Source organism: Mus caroli, chromosome 13, assembly GCF_900094665.2.
Source record: "Mus caroli chromosome 13, CAROLI_EIJ_v1.1, whole genome shotgun sequence".
In the NCBI taxonomy this organism is placed as follows: domain Eukaryota; kingdom Metazoa; phylum Chordata; class Mammalia; order Rodentia; family Muridae; genus Mus; species Mus caroli.
In genome coordinates, this window is record NC_034582.1 from 25,180,836 (window position 1) to 25,207,049 (window position 26,214).

The following is a 26,214-nucleotide window of genomic DNA, read 5'->3' on the forward strand; positions in this document are numbered from 1 at the left end:
AACCAAATGTTTGCCCTTGTCTGTGGCATAGAAAACCCAGGTTGTTTACACAAATTTTCTATTGATCATTGAGTAATTAAAGACCCCAAATTCTAAGGCACTTAAACCCTCTAAGGTAGTAAATAAAACACAGTTCTCTAACAAGATGAACAGGCAAAATCAAGTCAGGCCATTCTCTTCTAACACCCATAGAGGCAGGGAAATGAGGAAGGGGAAGAAGACCCTAGAGAGACAAGAGGGAAAGCTTGCAGAGAGAATGGACTCTGTCAGAACTCTACATTGTCAGATGAAACTCTGCCAGTCAGGATAAACCCTTCACTGACAATAACGAAAGGCTCTGTCTATGCGTCAGGTTCTGGGGCTCAGAAGTACTCCAGGGTAAAGGTCATTCACTGGCTAGACTAGAAGCCTGAAAGGACTAGAAGAGGGATATGCTGAGAAGCCTGGGAAATACAGAGGGAGAAGAGCTACTTGCTCCTATCAAGTATCAAAGAAAAAGAAGGGTTAAATGTCAATATACCAGCAAGTGATGGTGGCAACTAAGCCCAGACATAGATAAGCATCTTGTGGATATTCTTTGAATCTCTAGTTCTTCATCTGTCAAGTGTGCACAAAGATTACCTGAAATAGCTGTTTTTAAAGTTAAATGGTACAGAAGCTGTTAAAGTGGCTGATGCATAACACACAGGGTAAATTATTTACCTAACTTCTAAACCATATCAAAGTAGTTTGGAATTCAAGAGGTGAACTCTACTTATGATCAGAGAAGACCAACTCTTCCTTATATGACAAGAGTGCCTTTCCCCTTCTTAGGGAGCACGGCTTTGAGGGTGTGCAGAGGTTCTGAGCCACAGAAATGAGCAGCAGCATCTGAGTACAGTTCTAAGCCTGTGCAAAAGCATCTCCAAAAATGTCCCATGCAGGCCATGATGGTGAGCTCGAAAGGTCGACATACTTTAGTAGAGAGTTACAAACAATGGTGCTGTCTGGAGGCACAAGAGCAGAATGGATTCTGTACAGGTGAGCAATAAGAGACTGCCACAGATAAAAGCCTTGAGGGAATCAGGGAGAAGGTCTCTAGACAAGCAGATAAGCAAGACATTTGGTCCTGCTGCTTTATTGTCTAAGCCAGAGTCCCTACACCATTCCACTAACAAAATTCATGATATGAGATACATAAAAATACCTTATAGTCTAGTGGAGGTGAGAAAACATGGCACCCATAAGTATAGTGCAACACAGGAAAAGTAAATGGACCGCCCTTTTCAGGGGAGGGGATACCACCAGCAAGGCAATCAGAACCAATCCCACAACTGGTAGAGCAGTTTAAGCTTAGTGTGAATGGAGGAAACAAGGTCAGCAAAGACCCCGATCTTTGTAAGGAAAGTCTAGATAGAGGACCTTGACAGAACCGCACAAAGTGGGGCAGTCAAGCCCAAGGTTGGAAATGGAGAGGGGGTAGGTAACTTCCCAGCCTGAGGGGCTAGGTTACAGCCACACAAAGCTAACTACAGATGCAGTGGGCTGTGTAAGGAACAAGTCAAAACAAGGCAAGTGATAGATTCAGATTCTAGAAGGAAAAAGACTCAATCAAGAGTGATTTCAATGCACAGGCTCAATGCTCAAGTCATGACTCATGAGTGGACAGGGAACACTAAGAAATGAACACATGCCATAAACAGGTGCTCTGGGATCATACTATGATACAGCTGAAGAAGCAGGATCAGGGCCAGTCTGGGTATGGCACAGTGAGTCCTTGACACAGGGGTCAGCCCCAGGGAAGCCAGTTCAAGCTGGTCTGCATACTGGCTAGATAGATCCAGTTCAGTCAGTTGACCCTGAGGCCACCTGAGGATTCTGGGACAATGGGAGTAAGAGAGTAAAGGTATGGGAGGGTTGCTGACCAGCTCAGACCTTCCTTCAAGGCAGCAGGCTAAAAATTCCCCAAGTCTTGTCAAGGTTTTAGATTACAGGGCTGTGGATAAGACTGTTTGGTCAGGGTGAGAATCACTACCCTATTTAAACATTGGGAATAACTTTAGACAAATTCTACAAATTGCTTAAGAACCTATTTTTGTTCTCCATTTAACAACATAGCCTGCAGTAAAGCTTAACTAGCTGCACTGGTCTTGGGATCACATGGCTGCTCAAGCCATAGGTACACCTGATACTATGGCACCCACAGCAGCCACACCCTCATGTTCTGAACATGGCTGTAGGAGGCTAAATTTATACTTCATCACTTTATCTCCCAGTACCTTGCACATGTCCTATGTTAAATAAATGTGTTCGCTGACCTGAGTGCATTGAACTTATTAAACTCACAGAGCTAACATACCATTCTAGTTTGCTTTCTGTTGCTCAGATAAAACACTGACCAAAGTAGCTTGGAGAGGAAAGAGTTTATTTGGTTTTGGCTTTGGCTTCCAATTTCAGGTCATAGTCGATTATTACCAAAGTCAGGGCAGGAGTTTAAGCCAGAACTGAAGGAGAAACCATGAGGAATGCTGCATACTTGCTTGCTCCCAGGCTCAGATTCTACTAGTTTTCCCATAGGAAAACTAGCCTAGGGGATGCCATCACCAACAATGGGCTTGACATCATTCACATGAGCCCAGCCCTCTTACATAAATTCACTATAAGAAAAAGACCCCACAGACATATCCATGGGCCAAGTGATGGTAGCAATCCCTCAACTGAGGTTCTATCTTCTCAGGTGTGTCAAGCTGACTACTGAAATTAGCTATCACACAGGTCCCAGTGAAACTTTTAGAATGGGAACAAATACTGCTTATGAGACCACAGTAACATGGGCATTTCAGATATGACCATGTATGAATTCTGACGCCAGAAAATAACTTCCAGTCAGATTTTGTGCTTTCATTAAATCTAGGCCAACAAAGAAACAACAAAAGCAAACTAAAGGCAGGAATACTACAATTCAGGCACATTTCCACAAAAATAAGACCAGACATGTCCAGGGTGATGTGCACAATGCTAAACCCTCATATCCACTGTTTGTATTTGAAGCATCAGATATCATATATCACTGTGAAGTTCTGCTCCATCCCCTGGAGCAGCACAATGACAGAGGTGTGTCACTCACAGGCCACACCCACTCTTTTCCTGTAATGCACTTTCAGCCTCCAGGGACAGTCCCAGCTGATGGAACAACTTCAAAGGGAAAATGTTATTACTGACATTCTACACAGATGAGGAAACTGAAGCTCAGAAAATGGAAGGGATTTTACAAGACCATGAATCCAGGAAGCAACATAATTCAAATTCAAAGCAGACCTACCTGACTCTAAAATGTACAGACTTAGCCGGGTATATGTGGCACACACCTGTAATCCCAGCACCCAGAATGTCAAGGCAGGAAGACTGCTTGGGATTGGCCTTAGCTCCCCAGTGAGACGCACAAATGGACATTTATTCTTTTTAGAGACCTATTTCCTACATGCTAAAAATAAAAACTAGAAAATGAAACAATATCACTAAGCTTAATTAGAAGCATGAGATCTCTCACCAATCTATAAACATTTCCATTTTTTTGCTAGACGGTTTTTTTAACGTAAGAGATTGTTTCTATTACAGGCCTTCAAGACGGCTCAATGGATATGGGAGAATGCTGCCAGACCTTATAGCCCAACTTCCATTTCTAGGACCATATCATGGGAGAAAGACAAGATGCCCTCTGACCTCCACATGAGTGTGCCTGTGCCAGCACATAACCCACATCCTCCCCAAAAGCCCCCAACACCTCACACTCTCACAAGCATACACACCCCACCCTGTCCCTACCCACCATACATGCCCACAACCCTCAACCCCCACAAATCACCTAGAACCCACACACTCACAAACCCCGTACACACCCACGCACACACACACGTTAAATAAATATGTGTATATTACAAAAAAAAAAAAAAAAAAGAATAAGGAAAAAAAAAAAAAAAAGAAGAAGAAGGCTGGGCTGGACAGCTCAGCAGTTAGGTGGTAAGTGCAGTTGCAGAAGACTGGGGATCCATTCCCAGAACCATGACTGCAGTTTCAGGGGATCCAGTGACTTCTTGTGACCTTGGAGGACAACAGGCACACATGCAGTACACAGGCATACATGCTGTACATGGGCACACACATAAAACATTTTTTTTTTTTTTTTTTTAGTCTAAGAAACGACTGTTACAGCTTTCTGTTTGCTTTTCCCTTCCAGGGCAACTCTACCCTCAGGTAGCAGTGGCCCCCAGAGCCATCTGCCTGCCATGTTGGTAGTAAGAAACAGAGACTTGGCCTCCTCATTTGTCTGACAACATCTGTACAAAAAGTAGACACATATTTCCTGTCCCAAGTGGAAAGATCTGCTACTCATAATGACAGAGACTTTTCCAATCGCCAGTCTAGCTCTGCCAGTTTTAAACCCCAGGTTCTTAAATTTAGCAGCAGCCCACCGGTGTGTTCTGATCCCGAGTCGGCCCCAAGCCGCAGCAGCAGCTGGTAAAACGGAATGCTAATTCATTACAGATGGTAGAACACAGTCTACATTTAATTTATTTACATTTTCAGAAATTTTGGATCTGCAGTGAAGATGTCAGATTATTTTAACAAGTAAGTTTAGCCTTTTTTCAATTTGGTCAATGCTCAATAAAAAATTAATGTTTATATGTTAAAAATTCTTTCAACAAGCCCAATTAGGCCTATATTCCCACAGTTTGTATTTTATAAGCTATTTAGCTGGTGAGCCTTTTCTGAATGTCTTATTACACGCAAAGTTGGAACAAAATTAGGCCTAAATTGTACCGAAATGTTTGCCACAGAACCCTTTCTCACAAGGCATGCTTGGCACCTTTGTATTATCTAGCCCTGCCATTCCGGGGAGACTAAGAGCTTAATAAATTGTAAGATTATTAAATATCTCTAGAGACCCCTCCCCTTTTTCATCACTTAAGGCAATGGTGACCAAAATACCAAATCACTTGCTTAATTTTGAATAGCCAAGTAAACAGAGAAAGAGTGGCCAACACTCAAAGGCTGACGCGGCGCTGCTGCCCTCTCCTGGACTCAGTGATCCTACCCCCCTCCCCACGGCCTAGGAACAGTGAAACTGAGATGTGGAATTCAAACACTAGGTCAGGTTCAAAGTTTTCCTGAATTTTTTAAACTTCTTTTTATTAATTCAAATGTGTGTGTCACAGAGAGAGAGAGAGAGAGAGAGAGAGAGAGAGAGAGAGAGAGAGAGAGTATTAAGAGGTCAGAATGGTTCTCCATGAATCTCCCACTTACTGAGAGAGCTAGGGAGCATTGATTTTCAAAGTCTTAAACTGTCATCCCAATTTCTCAGGGTATATTTTACATGAACCACCACCCACCCCACCCCCATCTCTGCCGCCACCTCAGCTCTTTTCCCTGTCATACTAAGATAGGTCATGTTCCTGGACCCTTGCTTGGCTAAGCGTATCAGAGTGTTCCATGGCCTCTGAAATCATTCTCCCATCAACTAAGAGGTTGCTCTCCAATAATTCAAATTTTACTTTCTACTTCCTTGTTCTGTTTCATCAAGAAACAAAGCAGCTCACTCTAGAACAAAATTAAAATACCTTTCCTCTATATAATTTTGTTTCCTAGTATGTCATTCCAAATCTTTTAACTACTTGGGGACACCCAAAGCTAGTTTATAGGGGCTTTAGTTATGTACCTGGAAACCCCCTCTAGCCTCAGTAATTAACCTCTACTCCAAGCCCAGCACCCTGCAATCCAGTCTAGATACAATTATACGTAACACTAAAGTATGACCTTTCATCCAAGTCCGCCACCCCCAGACCCCTTAAACAGAATCTGGATCTGCCAATACTATTATTCTTCATCACTCACAGAAACTGGGCTTCTTTGCTTTCCCTGCCTCCCTTTAGCAACCTCCACCCCTACAATCCTCCTACCACATAGATTCCTCACCATGGCCTCCCAGACACCAACAAAGGCCTGGCAATGAACATAGCTTCAGATTCAAAGAATATAGAAAAATAAATGAAGTGAAGACAGTGTTGAAAAATCACAACACTATACAGAGGAATGCCTTAAAGACATCCACAGAAGTAAATAGGATGCTGACCCTGGTGGATGTTGGGGGTCAACAGAACCCTTGTGCCATGATCTACTAACTCTGCAGTCACTGGGAGAAAGGATAATTAGGATCCTGGGCTCTGGTCTACCATTGCTTGGCTGTGTGTATTTGAGGTTATTGAACCTATGTTTGATTCAGCTTCTCATTTACAAAGCATGTAAATTACAGTACATATCTGATAGGGTGCCTAGGAGTTGGCAATTATGAATGTTACCAAACAGAACAGTGCTTGGCATTATAATAGAGTAACTCTCAGATAGACAGACAGATTACTTATTTTTCTTATTTTTCTTTAAAGCTAGGGACCTGTGATTTAAAGAACAAACAAAAAAATCAATTTCTTAAATATGTAACAGGCATCCAAGGTTTTTTGGTTTTTTTATGTATTCTAAAGTTTGAGGACAAGTTTTGTAATTGTTCTGTAAACTTAAGCCATGGGCTTCGAGTTGCCACATCAAATGATCTGTTCTTCAACCGCTTTAGCACTCTGCTCTACTGTCTGCGTTCCAGGGCCCTACCATTAAGCTTCAGGTGATGGTTCTGAGGGAACATCCATAAATTCCTAGAGCAGAAAGACTCATAACTTGTTCTAGTCTATTCCGGTGACTATAACAAAAAAGCACAGGCTGAGTACCTTACAAATAACCATGGTCTGCTGTTCTCAAGAGCAAGGCATTAGATGACTCTGTGTCTGATGAGAGCCTGTTGCTCACAGGGAGACATCTAAGTATGCTTACAAGGCACAAGGGACAGGAAGAGAGCCAGGCTTCTCAGGCCAGTTTTCTAAAGGCAAGAATCCCATTCACCACGACTGTCCCCCCAAGGGCCTTTTGAAACTGTTTTTAATTCTTCACTAGCCTCAAAGGCAAGAGTAATTTTTTGGTGTGGTCTGAAGATCCTTGCTAAGTGTTATTTTTACTTAACTCTGGAAACAACTTTGGTAATCAAAACTATAATACTGAATTTATCTTCAAAAGAGATAATCAAGAAAGCACACATTTGGAAAAGCAAGCATTTTCAAAATAATAAAAGAGATCTTGTTCTAAAATACATATCTTAAAATATTTTAAATAATAAACACTCTAGAATATATTTTGAGACGCATGTTACAGTTTTGTGGCTATTTGTGTTTACAAACAAGATGTCTAGAACTACACAAATGTACTCTCTTATTATAAGGGATAAGCCAGTCTTTTTACTAGCCCTACATCTCAAGCAAAGGACAGGGAGCTGAGGCTATATATAGTTCAATGGGACAGGACTCGCCCACCACATCCAGGACCCTTGATTTCCAATATTGTAAAAATCAAAAAAACAAGCTTTTAGCCCAGATATGTATGTAAGCTAAAACCAAAGAATCTGTGAACTCTGGCCTAGGGATTCCTTAAGCATTCTTAGTTCACAGTGAAAGGACAACTATTTTGTTAGTAAACAATTCAATGTAATAGAATGGTGATACATAAAAGAAAAGGGAATTTGTATCAATTTCCTGAAAATTAGATAAAATAAAACATTAAGTTTGAGACCTGTGACAATCTTCTTTGTAAATCTACATGTGTCTGGAATCACCGTGGACATATATTGGGTGGATCTGTGAGGGTGTGTGTGTGTGTGTGTGTGTGTGTGTGTGTGTGTGTGAGCGCATGTATAAGGGCATGCTCTCAGAGTGTATTTTAGGACCGATAGTGGTTTATCGGAGCTGTGATGACCCATGGCCTGGGGTCTCAGGCTGATTGAAAGAAGAAAGTTCACAGAGCATCATCAGCCTTCCTCACCCTCTGTCTTGTGGTAGACACCATGTGACCAGCTCTTCAAGGCCTTGCTCTTGTGCCGCCACGCCTTCCTAGCCTGCCAGAAGAGGCTGTTTGCACTCCAACTGTGAGGCAGAATAAATTCTTCTGTAAGTTGCTTCTGTCACGATGTTTTCCACAGCAACAACAAAGAAAGGAACATTTAGAACCTAGACTCAATGTCTGGAGTGTCAGCAAATGAGCTCCTAGCAAGCCATAACAAGAAAGATTTATTATTAATTTCTGAACTATAGTAAATCTCCTAAAGGGGACTAGCAGATGCAATGTAATAACTGACACCTTAAATGGTCTACAAATGCCCAAGAGTTGAAGGCTGGATCCTCAGCTAGTGGTGGTTATTGTGAGAGGTTGGGAACCTTAGGAGGTGGGGCCTGAAGGGGAAAGTTAGTTAGGGGCATGATCTCAGGATATTGGGACCTCAGCCCCATATCCTTCCAGACACCAAAAGTCTAAGCAGCTTTCTCTGCTACTCAAGTGGTCACATCAACTGACTGACTGGCAACAACTAAGTCAAGCATCATTGAAGGAAACCTGGGAAGTAATGAGTACAATAACTTTTTCCTCTTACATATTTTGTCACATGATTCAGAAATGTCTAAGGCAGGTAGCAATGAAGGATGACTCCCAATTAGGAGTCTCAGGCAAGGGCCAGGGCAACATAAGCCTGCTAGTCTGATCTTGCTTACCAAGAGAGCAAGCACTCTCAAGCAGTTCTATTACCAGGACCTATATTCTTGATGCTGCTAACTCAGTGTACAGATCAGTTTTCTGTCATTGTGATAACTGTGTCTTCTTCACTAAGAAAGGTAGATGTGTATACCTTTCCTGTATACCAACAAGAAATCATGCATGTGGGGCTGGTGAGATGGCTCAGCGGTTAAGAGCTCCGGCTGCTCTTCCAAAGGTCCTGAGTTCAAATCCCAGCAACCACATGGTGGCTCACAACCATCTGTAACAAAATCTGATGCCCTTTTCTGGAGTGTCTGAACATAGCTACAGTGTACTTACATATAAATAATAAATAAATAAATATTAAAAAGAAGAAATCATACATGTATATAACTGAGAAAAAAACCTGCCCTTGGATTGGAAAAAGCATCCAGTGTGTTTTCTGTTACCACTTATTGAAATTCTACAGTTCAGAACACAGGCAACAAGCTTTTATATGTATTCAAAGTACCTGTAATATTTTTCCTATAAGAGACTAAATATTCTCTCATATCATGCTGCCCTCATCCCAGATTATCTTAAGTATTATATACTGCTTTAAATATATGGATACATTAGAACCAGATATATTTTGTTATTTAATGTAGAAGAAGATATGTCATGAAGATATTCTTTGTATTGATAATAATATTTTCCTTTAATCCTATGAATTTTATACCACAGGCTTAAAAATAATCACCAAGAGAAGAGAGCCCAGATAGTCACGTAATTGGCTAATTCCTTTCAGTCACCTGAAATTTCTAGTCTACAACCTGTGGGTACATGGGCATCACTGCACTTTAAAAAGGAGAAATGATGGTGGCTTCCATCTACTGTTCCTGTGTAGTGATGTCTTTGAAGGTAAGCCAAGCATGGGCTTTTAACTGTTTGTGTGCCACAGAACTGGTTAGTAAGCATGAAGCACAGCAGTCACCTGCTCCATGGGAACACCACAGCATCCAGAACTGCTACTCCAACTTTCAGATGAGAAGACTGCTGCTTGTTGAATAGGTACTTGCTTAGAACCATATGTGCAAGCAGACCTCACAGCCTGCTTGACTAGCAATGGGATCCTGCAAATGCTTGCTGATGAATAGAAATATTCTCCTGGGATATTTCTACTGGGATCTCAACACAAATGAACAAACTTCAGGAGATAGAGAAAGAGCTGCTGGTGTGGTTTTTGTCCACCACCACATTATTTACTCCTACATGCAACAATGGGGATCTCAAGCACTTCCCAGGCCTACATGAATAAAGAGAAGCAAAAGAGGCAGACCAACGTGAATTTACCTCCTAGTAGGCATATTCAAAACAAACGTGGGAAATTCAGTTGGGCATTTTAAATGTGTCTGGACAAGAGGTGGGAGTCCAGTGGGAAAAGAGACAGCAGCTATGACACCAACAGAAAAGCTCTCCCGTCCTCAGCAACCACCTCGCTGGGCATTCATATAGGCCACTTTCCATTTTCACAGCATTCAGAATATCACAGGACAAAATCGGGGAGGGTCACTTCTGTGGGTAAAGTCACTAAGCTGATGGTATTAAGATACAGTCACGGCTCTAGAGTCCAACCTAAAGCATCCTGAGATACCGCACGTTGTCATGCTATATGTAGCCTAGAAAACTCAGTGATGGGAAAGTCTTTACTAATGCTGCTTGTGTTCTACAGAACAGATGCAGTGCCTTCCAATCACAACCAAAGCAGCCAGATGGGAGCTCCCTGCGGGCCTTCCCTGTGCTGCCCTAACGCTAGTTAAGTCCTTCAGCAAGCTCTAAACATACTTCCTCACACCACAGTCCTCGGGCACCTCTGTCTCTTTTAGTATTTCAGCCATTCTTCAGTATGCAGCCCAGTGGCATTCGCGGCACACTTCCTTCACTGGTCTCTCATTCTGAAACTTGCCAGAAAGAGAATCTTGGTGATGCATAAAGCAAAAGCCGCACCAGCTTCTATAAATGCAATACAGTTTTAAAATAATCAAAGAAAATACATTTTAGTAGCTATTAACTCTTTTACATGTATATCATACTTTAATTTGTAAGTTGTTTCAAAGGCCAAAGATCATTTGGCTGATTTAAATAAGCAGCTGCTCTGCTTTGTTAAAATAACTATTGCACTGGTAAGCAGTTTAGACTGGCTAGTCATGTGACTGCCACTAAGGATGGCGAGCATCACTCCCAAACACAATCAGAGTGATGATTTATTTTAATAAATTGCAGACAGCCGCGATCATGAATGACATCACCTCCATCCACTGCTGAGAGGAGACACTGAACAGATGAAGTGCTGTTTAAAGTCAATGGTGCCCTGACTTAGGGGACAGAAGGATTAATGAGAAAATGAGGATCTGCCACATGGTGCTGCTGGGCTGCTCGCTGTGGTCTCAGTGCATTCGAAGCCCCAGGGCCCCACCTGGTACCCTAACTGTGCACTTATGTTTCATTACACCTTGGCCATTGCTATGCATGCTGATTACCAGTGAGTATCAATTCCTCTCACTGTCGCACACTCAACTGTGAAAACTCCCGCACTCCACTCCTCAGAACACAAGGCCCATGCTGCTAAAACCACAGAGAGTAAATTATTTGTCACTCGATGGGGTGCCAATTCGGTTTCCTGAGGATGACATCATGCCCATTTTACCAATAACAATGGCACTAACAAGACCTTGTAATCAACAAACCTCAGGCCTCTCCCAGCCCTGGCAGGTGCAACTCTCTTTATGCTAAAAATAAGCCAACATTAGCTTCAGCTCCAAACTATTTCTTTTATCACAATGCTAAGCAGAAGTTGGCTTCCATAAGGCAGTGCAGCTGCTGCTGCCGAGGCCGCTTCTGCAGATGCCTGCATTAATTGTATCAAGGACATACTGAACTAAGTGCTTATTCAGCACAATGGCTATTGGGGAGCAGCTGGAGGCACAAGACAAACTGTCTTGAAGGGAATGTCCCAGCCCAGTGTGTAAATTACAATGATGAAGTACAAAGAGTCTAAGTTTAAGGGTCTAATATAACTGCAGAGTGGGGCAAAAATGTAGTGTTATCAGTGGAGGCCAGATCCAATAAATAAGGAAGAGAGACTTGCAGATTTTACCACCACTGCAGTCACTGCTGTGGGAGATGCTGAGACCCATTTCCACCCAGGAGGAAGGGGACTCCTCGCTTAAAACTATCAGTGGTGCCAACATTGACCAGCTTGCATGTGCAGGTCAGAATACAATCCCCTCATTGCAGTAATAAGTGGCAAAATCAAAACAGACTTGTTTACTACACATAAGCAAGACTTGGCTGAAAATTAAAGAAACTGGCTAGTTTTCTTCCTGGGTTATTCAAGGGGGTGCCTATAAGCATCACTGCCTGCTCTCCAGGCATTTTCTCCTCTTACGTTAGTGAATCTCCGTGAATTCAGGGTGATTAAACACTATTCCAGCTGACAGGTAATTACAGAGCTTCTGCCCATAGGAGTTTAGATAGGGATGGAGAAAATGTGCCTGCAAACACCCCAGGAGCATCCTGAGTGGCTTTGCTACTATGGACAGAACATGAGCAGAAAGGACAGGACAGGCTCAGATTATAAAGTCAGATTACGAGATTATGGCTTCTCTCTTAGTCTGTGCCAGGGTCTCTGCAATCGCATAGGCCTTCTCTAGAAAAGTGGAATGAGGATGGCCACACCCATGCATTAGTTGGGAAACTGACCTGAAAGCAGGCAGTCGATCCAATAACAAGATCCCTATGACTTGATCCTCCGCATAAGCCTCTGCGCAAAGATACTCAGATGTAAATTCAAGCCTTGGGAAATTAAAATTGCTCCTTTTTTCCCCCAAAGAATTAAGAAATGATTAAAAATGAGAATACTGATACATGAATGTCAACCATCAACATAGTACCAGTACAATTTGTTGTTTTTTCAGCCAAGTTCTAAAGTGGTGTACTGCATTAAAGAGGTAGATGCTCTGCTATGGACTCTGAAAAGCATCCTCAGACAAAATTACCTGCACCAGAACTCAGCCTGGACCCCAAACCCTCACTGCCTCAGGCTCCACTTCCGTGTCAGTACAGAACTTCCCAGCAATGTTGTTATCACAGCGCAATGCTGTTACTGTCATATGCAAACCACCATATAATATGCATTTCTATACAAGCCCAGATGGTATGAGGCTGGATGCAAGCCATCTACCCAACTTTATCCTAATAGACACAATGTAAGTGAGCTGACCCTAGTATCTAGACTTCATAGTCTAAAAAATATTAAATGTCTGTATGAACAGTTGAAAAATTAAAACAAATTCAAATATGAAAGAAAACAATTTGTTGAATAAAACAAAGAGCAAGGCAACTCCCATGTCCAAGTGGGTCCTTATGACGTCTGTCCTGTGCAACGGTCCTTGGAGGGTATTCGGTATCTGACAGCTCTATTAGCCCTGGAGCCTTATCCAGCATGTTTATTTTTAATAGGTTTCCCTTACAAACAGCTGCCTAAGATGCTAGCCTTTCTTTCTTCCTTGGGCCTTCCGTAAATATTTGAAGCAACCACCCATTAACCACAGCAGCACATCTCTTCAGTCCTGTTGTATGGCCTGGGGACTGGAACTGGCTCTTCTCTTTTGTTATCTACTGGCCACACTAGAAAACCCCTGCTGTTTGGGTTCAATCTGTCAAGGTTCAAATTATCCTCCAACTGAGAGCTAATCAAGGGCGTCTGACCTGGTTTGCAAATAAACTAGGAACAAAAGTGGGTTTATTTTTGTTCTTTCTAGGGACCCTTAGTTCTCACAAACTGAAGCAAAATACAAGCACACCACAAATGCAATTGCCTAAAATCAGAAACAGGCACAACTACCCCCTGAAGATGGACGGGACTTACCAAGCGCCTCAGAGGTACCCGTTTTCAAGCTATAAATCCATTTTTTATAGAAATTGGTTTGCAAATACATTTCAAATTAAAAGTCACAGTTCATTTAATGCTAGTCTGCAGCATGCAGAGAACGTAGATGTGAAGCGCTGGGGCTACCCCAAATGAGGATGCTGGAGAATCCAAGTATCTTTATGGATGACAAGCTTCAAGTTGCTGGGTACACATGGCAAAATTAAGCTTTCCGCACCATTAACATCATTACGGTAGCTACCGTATATAGACTTCTACACTATGAAATATGAAAGAGTTTCCTTTTAAACTTTTCCTGTTGCCTCTGCTGCTGCTGTTTCAGACAGGTTTCACTCTGGCCCTGACTCTGGAATATTAATAATATACCTCAATACATTAAGGTCCCAGGGACAGAAATTAGACCTTTGGCCTGAAGCTCAGAGTTCTTTTATTAGGTATCTAATCTTAGGAAGCAGCCTAGGGCAACAAAGCTGACGACACAGGAGAAGCTCGAAGACATCACAGAGCACTGTGACTGCAGTTCTATGGAGGTCTTGCCTTACATGGCTATCAACTGACCAAGTTATTACAATGCAGCAAAGGACAAGGCAACTGGCTCCTCAGGAAAGAATTCTGCATTTTAAACTCTTCTTCCAGCAGCAAGCAGGGCTAGCTGCACCAGCAGCCAGGAGTCACTGAGCATGGAACAGAAGGATGGGATGAAAGGCCAGAGAGAGGGAAAAGTACAGAGGTTACCTGGTACTCAATTCACAGTCAACATAAAGAGTGATAAAGCAGCATAGCAAGCCAGTTATAGGCAAAAGCACACAGTGGTCAGCAAAAGAGTCATCACAGTGCGAGCAGGGGTGGGGGGAGGGGCAGGACTACAATCAGATATGAACAAAGATTCTACCTGGCTTGTGAAATAAGGCTTTGTTGATTTCTGTTAGCTGCTTTGTGGAGATTTTAAAGATTAATTGTATTACTGTTATTTCTGTATACACATCTAAGTCTGTGTTTATGTGAACACTTGCTCCTGTGGAGCTGTTGTTACAGGTAGGTCCTAGCAGCCTGACATGGGTGGTGGGGATCGAACTCTCATCTTCTGCAAGAGCAGTGCTCACTCTGAACTGCTCAGCTTTCTCTCCAGCCCCAGGTTAGAAGTTCTGATTCCTGGAATCCATGCTTAAGAAAACTCAACAGTACCTTGGTTGAACAAGTATGATATCAGAAATTAGATGATCCCCCATTAAAGAAAGATCTGGTTTCACCCAAAATCTGTCCTGCCAAGCTCCCATTAAAGTTTCTCTTTGTCTATAGCATCCTGAGTAACACACCCACTATTCTGGAAGGCCATATGATTTAATACTCTAATATTTTACTGAAAAAAAAAATCCTGTTTTTTTTTTAATTTCCAAATGACTAATTTAAAAATTAGTCATTGTTGGTTCTCATGTTCCAGCATTCATCAGAAAAAATGCAAAATATTAATAGCACTGTCTTCATATCACAAATCCTCTACTTAGGAGTATTCGACAAGTGTTCTTAAATAAACTAATAGTAGAAACAATGAAGAGCAACATCCACACTGACCTCAGCTAATGTGCTATTAAAACAAAACAAAACAAAAACCCACATGACTCTCTTGTATTTATTCAAAGTAAGCTATTTTAAAGGTCATCAATTTAAGTCAAGAAACATGCAATAAAACACAAAATGTTAGGCAACCTGAGAAATAACACAGGTTTTCAAAATTAACACAGAAAGCTATTTTTCACATGACTGAAATATTTATGAATTTACAAAAAGCATACATTACTTGAAAATCCAGTTCCAAAAATATTGCTGGATACATTCAAATACTGAACTAATCATGTTAGAGAAGTTATTTAAAAATCTTTATTCAATTTATTCTCCACTTAACACTGAACCAAGCTCCTCCCACAGCCCCCTCTTTTTTACATAAACTAATTACATAGTGAATTACATCTGAAAGTCAGTGCAATCATAACTAAAGGTCAGACCATCGAATGTAAGTTATTTCAAGTCTGAAAAATAAAGCCCAGATGTTACTACAGTGAACAAATACAGATATAAAAATGGAAATGAATTCACATGGTAAAGTTTATATCAACCCCATTTTTCCCCAAAGAAAACTGATCTCTTCTTCTTAAATTATTTTCTTCAACAATTCCTATGTAAAAGATTATCTTTGTTTCAAATATTCCCTAGCTTGCTATTGTTTATGTAACATAGATAGGTATATACTAATATTCACATGTGCCCAATCTATTTTGTTCTCCCAAATGACCTCAAATCTGTGAACAATCCATCCTTCTTTACCAATCATGGGTGCTAGGGTGGCGATTCCTTCCAACTTGTGGATCCAGACATGTGTAAGCTTCCTTCTGAGAACATTCCCTACAGAGGCTGCTAAGGCTTCCTGTCTAATTATGAGAATCATCACGGCACACAACGTGCACTCATTCAAAACACATTTACTGAACATTAATTGAAACATGGGGAGAAGTGAGCCCCAGGCAGTCCTCACCGCCAAGGTGGCCAAGTGGGAGGCAGAAGTAGAGCACTCTACGTTTAGCAAGCTCTGTCACCACAGAGAAACAAAGAATTCTCTATGGCTGGGGCCAGACTATGCTGCTAAAAAAAAACCTATTAGACTAAAATATGAAGAGCCATGCAGATCACACCATTCTCTAGGACCTTTCTACCCACTGTGACGCAAGACCCTTGAATCAGTATGACCTTTGACTCACAGGCTTTACATTACTAACTACTATAGCATTCCCAAGTCAGCAAAATTCCCAGGCAATCTACACATACTTTGCCACATGGAAAACATGTTTGGAATCCAGTGTTCCTTCTGAAAAGGTTACCCAGGCGGAGACATGTGTGGTCAGGCATGTGTATGTACACATATAGGCATTACAACCACTGTGTAAGGAACACAGCGTGATTCTCAGGCCACACCCTGCTTTTTCCGGTTCTTCCTCCTTGCTCACTTCTTTTGAATTTAGTCAGATACCTAAAGTATGTCTTCAACTGTGTAAGAATGCAGTAAGATCAGGATTATGGTTTTAAGAATTGCTGTCCTATCACCAGGAACCGTGAAGTGTGGAAAAAGCCCAAACTCACAACCAGCAGTTCTTAGCTTGCAGTTCCCAGCTGTATAAGCTACTGTGTTTACTGATAACTGCAGGATGGGATTACTGTACAGTATTTTGTCATGTTGATCTAGAATAGGATAGGTGCTACTGTGCATTCACATAGTTGACTTAGTGACTTTAAGAAAAGAATTTATTCTCTTTCCTTCTTAGTTTTCCCATCTGGAAACTGGAAGCAAGCCTACCTAGCAGACACACAGTGTGGAGGCTGCCATTGCAGAGCTGTGTCTCTAGGACTTGGAAGACACTCACTAAAGGGTTCCTTCCTATTAGAGTGATCAAGATGGAGGGTGAGAAAGAGGAAGGTCCTGAGCCAACAAGGACTGCCAAAGCAGGCTGCATTCCATACAACTTTTATCCTATATGACTTCACTGCTTCCTCCAAAGTACATACAATTTATATTTAGTATCCTTTTTCTTTATTCGTTGTTCTTTCGCTGTTAAGCTAGTGAGAATACCTGTTCAATTCCCCACTGAACTCTAAGAATTTGGCATCACAAAAATTAGGTGGGAGATAACCTCTGAACTCTATACACATGCAGGTACCCACACACCAAACAAAAAGGGAAAGTAAGAGAAGTGCTAGGTTCAGTGAATAAGGGGAGGGCAGGGTGGAGCCAGTGTGAGTGGTGCACATCAGTGTGAGAGGAGGATGCAGCCAGAGGCTATCACCCACTGGTGCCAAGTGCAACCTGCACTCAAGTATGAGCTGCATTGGTCCTTCCTGGTGCAGAGCACTCCCCTTGGTCTCTCTCCTAAGAGGCCACTGCTTTTATCTTCCAGCTCAGAACCTTCCTTTCCCTAATCTACTATTCTCAACTGTGTTATCTTCTACCATGCAAATGGGGCAAATCAGATGCTTTCCAATCTAGTAGAGATGTAGATTTCTACACAATAAAAATTTAAATCTTCTTAAATTTATTCTTCAAAAAAAAAAAACACACAAAATTACAAACACCAACACATTACTTCAGTGTTTCTGTAAACAAAAGGTCTGTGGTGGTTTGAATGAGAATGTGTCCCCCACCCCCCAACCCCCAGGCTCAGGTATTTGTACATTTGCTCCCCAACTGATGGCTGCTGCTTGGGGAGGTAGCTTAGTGGAGGAAGTGCATCACTGGAGGCGAGCTTCAAGAATCCATAGCCTGGCCCCATTTCCAGTGCTCTCTCTGCTTTGTTTGAAGTTGAAGACGTGATTTCTCAGCTTCCTGCTCCTGCTCACCATGATGGACAAAAGAAATTTTTACTTCTATAAGTTGCCTTGGACACAGTGTCTTATTGTAGTGACAGAAAGGCAATTAATACAAGTCTAATTAGTTCATTAGCACGGATCAACGGATTATTTCCATAATACAAGGAATGTTTGTTTTATAAAACATGTTTAAAGGGAGTTAAAGGTCTCTTGATTCTGCTAATTATAAGAAATTCTGCTTTCAAAGAATCAAGTCATTTTCATCAAAATATATCATACTTAGGAAAAGACTTAGTAATATTAAAAACTAGGTCCAGAAAATATCTAGGACATTGATTCCCACAATTATGGAGTTTTTAAAATATAAATTTCCTAACATATAGCTCCCTTACTCTATTCAGAGAGCTATTCCAAAATATCTTAGAGTAAGTAACTTATAAACAGCATGTATTTGTTATCCACAGAGGTTGGAATGATTTCTGGCAGGAAACCCAGGCAGATTCACACTCTGCTTCAAGGATGGGGTTTCTGGCTGCATTCTCACACCTGGAAGGTTACAGGATGCAAGGACACTCACAGGGTAAAGAAAGCAGAGTCTCCAAATCCAGGCCTCACTTACGATGGTATCACAACTGTCTGGGCTCGCACACTAGGTACCTCCCAATACAACCCCCTAATAGCATCACTGAGGAATTTAATAGGAACTTAGGGATTCTGTAAGTTGACAACCATTAAGACCATAGAAAACTCCTCCTGAACTATCAGAGCCGTTTGGGGTTAAATTTGTGGAATCTGTATTCTAAAAGCTTCTTTAAACAAGGGATGCTGTACTTTAATGTAAGCATCATCTGCATCCAACACAAAGTTCAAATTGAAGCTTCAGCACCATTAAAAGGTAGAGTCTTTAGGAGCAGAGAAGGCCTTAGGGGTTCCTTTCCTTCCCTTCCATAATTAACTTCAGAGCACACAGCAACACACTGCCACTGAAACAGAGACTCCTGGACTGCCCATTTTCAGAACAATGAGTACTTAACATTCTGTTCTTTGTAAATTACCAGGTTTGTGTCATTTTGCTGTTACATAGTAAGACAGGACCTTACTATGTAAACCTGATTGGCTTGGAACTCACTGTAAACATCAGGCTGGCTTTGAACTCACAGAGACCTACTAGCCTCTACCTATGGAGTATTAAAATTAAAGATATGTCCCACTACTCCCCGCCATTTTGTTTTTGTATGGTGTCCTACTGTGTAATTCAGGCTAGTGTTAAACTCTAGAATTCAAGCAATCCTCCCTCCTCAGCCACCTGCATACATAGGAATCCGGATATCCAGCACCATATCCAGGAGTCTGTGGTGTTTTACTATAGAAACACAAGTGAAAGAATACAGAAGTCTTAACATAAAAATGATAGAGCTGATACACATACTTATAACATGGAAAAATTCAGGCAGGATTTTTGCTACCACACATAAATAGTGAACCTCTTCACTCTTTCACTGAGTATTTTGATCAAATGTTAGCATTAGTTTAGTTATAATACTTCCGCAAACAAAGTCTCCAGGGGTGGTCTACACTTTACCTTCATCTCAGTTATGGGTGGTGACTTATTTGAGGAAAAAAAATGCATAATACTAGGTTTATGACAAAGCTACTGGATCAAAAATTTGGCCAGATATTTGCATTTCAATCAATGGTCTAGAGATCAGACTCCTTCTGAGTTTAAAAAGATGTAACACCTATAGTTACACTCACACACACACTCTCTCACACACACACATATACTCATATACACACACAAGCACACATACACACACACAAACACACACACACTCATACACACACACATTCACACACTCACACTCATACACACATTCTCACACACACACACATACTCATATATACACACAAGCACACATACACACACACAAACACACACACACTCATACACACACACATTCACACACTCACACTCATACACACATTCTCACACACACACACATACTCATATATACACACAAGCACACATACACACACACACACTCACATACACACTCACAATTATTTAATCACTCATTTCCTTAATCACTCAGTTCATTTAATCATCAACTTCCTTTCACTTAACTACATCGTCACTGTTGGGTTTTCTAGCCTCTGGCTTTCACCCCGCTCCTGTTAACACTATCAGAAATGATACATTAAAGGGCATGAGTTTCCAAGTCAGCAATCTAAATCAAACTTTTCTCCTCTATCACAAGCAGTAAGGAATGTGTTAGAACTGACCAAGAGATATCAAGAGTAGATGGAGGGCAGCAAATAACACGAAATACAGGAGTTTATAACCTCTGCAGACAGCCAAGGTCCCACTAACAAACATTGTTTTTCATGCAGAAAATTGTGCTCACCATACGTGACATTGTGTAAGGGTGTTTACGGCAATTTAATATCCACGGGAGCAGGAGAAGAAATTTAATAAGTTTTCAAATGAAATGAACTGACAGCCAGTGTGAGAAACTGCAGACTCTGCAGAATGAGCACAATCTGCTGGCACCACAGAGAAGTGCTTCTTCCCAGAAAACATCCCACGGAGGTCAGGTTCAGAAACCACCAGGTAACAGTTACAGCTTTCCAAGGCGGTTAAAATTCCCCCAAACAACCTTCCACACTAACTTACAACTTTCAAAGTTCACCAAAACCACCCCAGAAACAGATCAGCCTCAATTCAAACTCTGAAAACACACCCTTGGGGGAACTTGCGTCCCATTGTCACCCAAAATAATTTTCAGAGTGCTGCTAAGAATGCAAAATAACAAAGCAAATGCATATTTATGTACCGGTCATTAATGTCGAGCTAAGTGCACATACCCAATTCATAAAGCTGTAGATACCTGTGCACTGGCAGCAAATGAGTTATTTTTTCTCAGCTGAAAAATCTCGGATAGCCATCATTACTAAACATCTGTGTCATACAATCCAGTCTATGTTCAGGTAAGTGCATTAGATGATCTCTGAAGCCCAGTTGGATTTCTGCTCATTTCCAAAACATGGGTTTTCAGTGCCACCTTTTCCTCACAGGCCCCAAGAAGCACATGGAATTACATGAGACTTGATCATTTCTGTTAACCACTCACCCAACAATTACTGAAGACTGGCCAACCCATGTATACCACCTCATATGCTTTAACCTAATGTCTTTTATAAAAGCTGCCCCGGAGCCGGGCGTGGTGGCGCACGCCTTTAATCCCAGCACTCGGGAGGCAGAGGCAGGCGGATTTCTGAGTTCAAGGCCAGCCTGGTCTACAAAGTGAGTTCCAGGACAGCCAGGGCTATACAGAGAAACCCTGTCTCGAAAAACCAAAAAAAAAAAAAAAAGCTGCCCCGGACCAATCATGGCATATACTGAAATCACAGCCTTTCTACAGCTCAAGCCTCAAGCAGAAATGCAAACTGCCTCCAACAAATGCTCAGGAAACATCTATTGAGTGAACAGTAGCCATATAGCTCCAATAGTCACGTTAACTCAGGGAGCCATGATAGGCCTCTAGCACAACATACACTCTGATATTCCGAATGGTATCTTGGACCTTAAGGGTCATTAGGGATGACCATGGCTGATCACTGAGGGCTAATGGCCAGCAAGACTCTACACAGAGACCACTGGTGAGTAGGCTGACAAGCAAGGAATGTCAGTGTTGGAGGAAGTGGAGAAGGACATAAGGGCTGCCGAGGAGCGACACCACTATTGATATTTGGGCATGTTTTTATACTCCAAACATGCCTATTTAAATTTTTAAAAGGTCAATGAGCTCTTACAGCCTAAGACTTGCTTCATGGTTCTATATACTTAATGTCTCATCATTCCAAAACCAGGTATGGTAATGCATGCCCTCGGCGCCAACACTTTGAAAGCAGAGCCAGGAGGTTCAGAAGTACGAGGTTATTCTCGCCTACTAACAAGTTGTAGGCCAGCGGGGGCTAAGCGAAACACTGTCATTACTCCCACTTGGTACCCTCCTTCCTGAACAGAGAGGGGTGCCTTAAAACACAGTCCAGGTGGTTTTAATCCTTTTAATCCCAACACTTTGCAAAGTAAGTCCTCCATAACTGTCAGCTGTGCCTTCGATCCTATCTGCATGATGATAAACGAGCCTGCTAGTCCTCCAAGCCTCCAAGCGAGGACATGTCTCACGCTACACTATACATTTGCCTCATGAGATGATGAAACTTACTCTTTCCCTGCTTTCCTAGACTGTCAGCATTCCCAGGTTAGTCAAATGACCTCCTCTCTTTCAAACAGGCACAGCTTTATGCAGCTTCCAGTTTCATAGACCATTACATAAATTATTTAATTTTTAATAATTTAAAATTATTTAAATCCCTTCTAGAGTTGACAATCTATAGCAAACATGCATATGCAAGTGATCTATAAGAGACGTTTACTTGATTATTTTATTTGAATATTGTGCAAATGAAAAGATAAGGGAATTAGACATTTAACTGCCATACAAATTAATACGATGCCATTATTGGTCTCTTTTTTATCTTGGAGCAAAAGCATTATACAGTAATCACCACTAGAGGTGATAGTCAAATGGGGAGCGCCACAAAGGAGCAATCTGGATAATACAACTGAAAATCCAATATTGCTTCTAGCCTTAACTACCCAACATATAGCAGGAAGCAAGGTCCTTCTACTCATTGTTTCACACAATCTTAGCCATAACAGACAGTGCTCTTTGCCAGCCTGGAGCTCCAAATATGATTTTTAAAATTTCAGCACTTTTTATTCTGAATACTAAAACTTCAAAATTTTATTCTGAATACTTCATCTGATTAATGTCACATTCCTTGCAAGGGCCTTTCAGATTTATGAGGGCAGAAAAAGGTGTGTGTATGTTGTGGGAGAGGGGGCAGGGGGAACAACACACAAATGAGATCTAGAAAAGCACACGGTATGCGCGCAAACGGCCCATCCATCATCCCCGCGTTTTGATTCAGAGACAGCAATGGAAGGTGCTGTTTCCACACCACTCACCCTGCACACACACAAAGGTTTGCTCCATTGAGAACACAACTGAAGCTGATTGATTAGCTGCTAGAGAAAAATCGATACGAATATCCTAGAAAACACCAGCCTGTGAATTCATTCTGGCTCCAACTAAGTCCTGGTCACTGCTTGACATGTTCTTCAGGATATCTGAAAAAGCAGCTACAGGGAACCCAGCAATCTCAGCCCAGGGACCACAGTTAATCCCTATGATTTCATTAAAGGAGGGAAAAATCCTGACTCAGCAAAGAGAAAAAGGCAGGGAAGACAATTCCCTAACATACAAATGTAGATAGACCCTCAAACGGAAAAAACACTGAGAAAGTAGAAAGTCAATGAAAAATGCCCAGAGGACTAAAGTGAAGAAAAAACAGGGGAAGCAGCTAAGAAACCAACTAAACATGTACATGTTTTATGCATAAAAGAAATTAAGATTTCTCTTTATGAGCTCTAATCTTGACTTCAATGCTGCCCATTCAAAAGTTCCTAATCGCACTTCTGGAAGACGAATGAAGGGGCAGCAGATTCTACACTTCAGGAGGCCATTTTATCCCTAAGGATGTCCTGACTGGTCTACGTTCTCTTCTGAGTGTTGCTTGCCTTTCAAATGGCCTTTAGTTGGTACATTTACTCTACAGACAGGAGATAATTTTTTATAAACAAAACATTTCAACAATATGCTATTGAGGAAGAAATTACAGTTATCATATATTCTATTTCATGACAGAAACCTGGCTTCCAATCCCAATCTATCCAAGTTTAATTTAAAACAATCATTAATATTACTGGCACACAGAAGCTAGTAAACAAACTAAAAAAAGGAAAGAAAGAAAATGCCACAAAAATAGGGTGTAGCAGCACATATTAATTCTAGCATTCTGAAGGCCGCCCTGGTTCACATAGCAAGTTCAATGTCCCAAGCAGGAAGATCCTGTGTTTAAAAAATAGAAAAGGAAAAAGGAGAGGTATGGAAGGGAAGAGGGATGGCGGGACCATTTTAAGGAAGGAAATTTACCTGTACTAATAAAGGAATTTACTGGTAGCACACTTACACTTCATCTTTAAGTAACTCCTCACAGTCAGAGCCATGTTTCTTACTCATAATGGGGCCAGCCTTCTAAATCATGGTTTTAGATCAAAGGCACATGAATTACTAAAGAATGAAGACAAGTTAGAAATAAGAAAATGGAACATTTCTTCTATTATGTTAAATATAAAATTATCTTTTGTGATTTGATAAGGCAAATTTTAAAACTCATTAAAGCCCTTAAAGTTTCAAGGTCCTTTGTAGGAACAAAGATGGTGCTACCCATTCAATTTGTTTATAGTGTGAGCTTACAAATTGGTATTTCCTATCATCAGAAATGAAAAATGGCTGTTAGATTAACTAACTCACCTGGAGAGAAAGTTCTCATAAACTGTATTTTAAAGCAAAAGTAACCCCTGAGATTGGATCCAGGTCATCTACATCTGTTACTGAGGCTACAAAGTTCTATGCAAATGAGGTTTTTCCTCCTTGGTTCATTTACAAATCCTTCACTGTAAACCATTATCTACTTCCTTCCCCTTCACTCAGCCACTATCAGACTTACACTCTCTAGAATTTTTACACCAGATAATGCTAAATTAGCAGAGAGGACAAACACAACTTGGGGAGGCCTGACAGCCAGTTCAAGTCGCCTGGCAGGGAGCAACAGAACAGGGTTCCAAGCCCAAACTGCCTACAGCAACCCTCCTTCCTGTACACAGTGGTTTCCTAGCAAGGTCTGACCTCAGTGCCTCAGCAACAAAGCCACATGCCAATCAAATGAGCCTGCAGCCAGCCATCTGAGAACCAGGGTCTCAGTATCAGCTCTAAGACACAGGTAACATGAAGACAAGTTTCAAGCTTACAATGCTAACACTCAGTTCAAATGGAAATAACATACAAATCACTAATGACAATACTGTTATGATCTTCTGGAACTTTCTACATAAGCAGCTACTAAGTGTTGCTGGCCTGTGATAAGCCAGTCATCATCATCATTAGCCTAACACTACATTGCAGACATTACCAATTACCCCAGAAGAAGTGGCATACTGCTCAGAAGAGAAATAAGATGCTGAGCTGGAACTATTTACAAAGGTTCCCAAACCAATGCACAAAATCCATGTTCTCTTTCTCTTCAATTCTGTATGAGACGTGAGTGGGTCCATACAAAGTCATGATGCAAGCCCAACAAAAGTATAGCTCAATTATGAATAAAGAAAATTCTTCATTTCCTAAATACCTATTTTTATACCTTTATAGTTTTCAATCTTTTCAAGTGAAATTAAGTAGGTTTTTTAAGCCTATGCAATTTCATAATGTTAAAAAATAGGCTTCCTATACTTGTGGAGATTAACACATATATCAGTTATACTTAATATCTCCTTAACAGACAGATACATGGAAAACTGAGCCCCAGTTGAAAGTGCCAGCCAACATGACCAGATGCACAGAGTAGGTTTCTATCCAAACTCCTGCCCCTTCTGAAAAAGGCTTTCAGGAATCACAGTGAAGAAAAAGACAATCTCTAGAGTTTCCTGGAACACATAAAAACTAACAATAAAAATGGAGCGTTACCAAAAGCCAACAAGAACACCAGTGCTTGCTGAATGTGAATATGGCATAAGAATAAGTTAAAAAGAAATCGTTTTTAAAAATGGTTTTATGTCAACAAATGACATAAAATAAATGCCATTTTCTCTATTTTTTTCTTTATTACATGAAACATTCCAAACTCATATTGATAAAAGCTTTAGATAGATTGAATAAAGAAATGTGTTTAGAACACAAACACTGTGACAGTTAGAGTTTAAGTACTGAGCGCTGTTCTCCAAGTCACTTGCTAAGAGGAAAAGTGTATTGCCAGTAACTATTAACCCACAAGATGAGGGGACAAGAAGAGATCCGAATGTAGGTGTAAAAACATCCCACTGTTAGATATACAGATTCAAACAAAGACAAAAGAGGAAGATCATGGCTTAAGCAGTTTTGTGTCAAAACAACTGTGACTCATGTTAAATATAAGCTGTGCTGTTTGCTGAGGGCAGGAGCCAGTGATGCAGGCAGCAGCAAGCAGCCCAGGCAGAACATTCCTCTCAGAACCCCAGAACCACTCTTCCCTGGCCCGCAGCTCTGTATATCCATCCCTCTCCAAAAGTCCCAAGACATTCCCAGCTCTCTAGCTTGTTCTCTCTCTCTCTCTCCCTCTCCCTCTCCCTCTCCCTCTCCCTCTCTCTCTCTCTCTCTCTCTCTCTC

The 26,214-nt window shown here is 41.3% G+C and overlaps 1 protein-coding gene across 2 annotated transcripts in view; it reads right to left on the reverse strand.

Moving 5' to 3' along the window:
* Positions 1-26,214, reverse strand: part of Cdkal1 (CDK5 regulatory subunit associated protein 1 like 1) — a 661,435-nt gene that overhangs the window by 411,445 nt on the left and 223,776 nt on the right. The window lies entirely within an intron of this gene.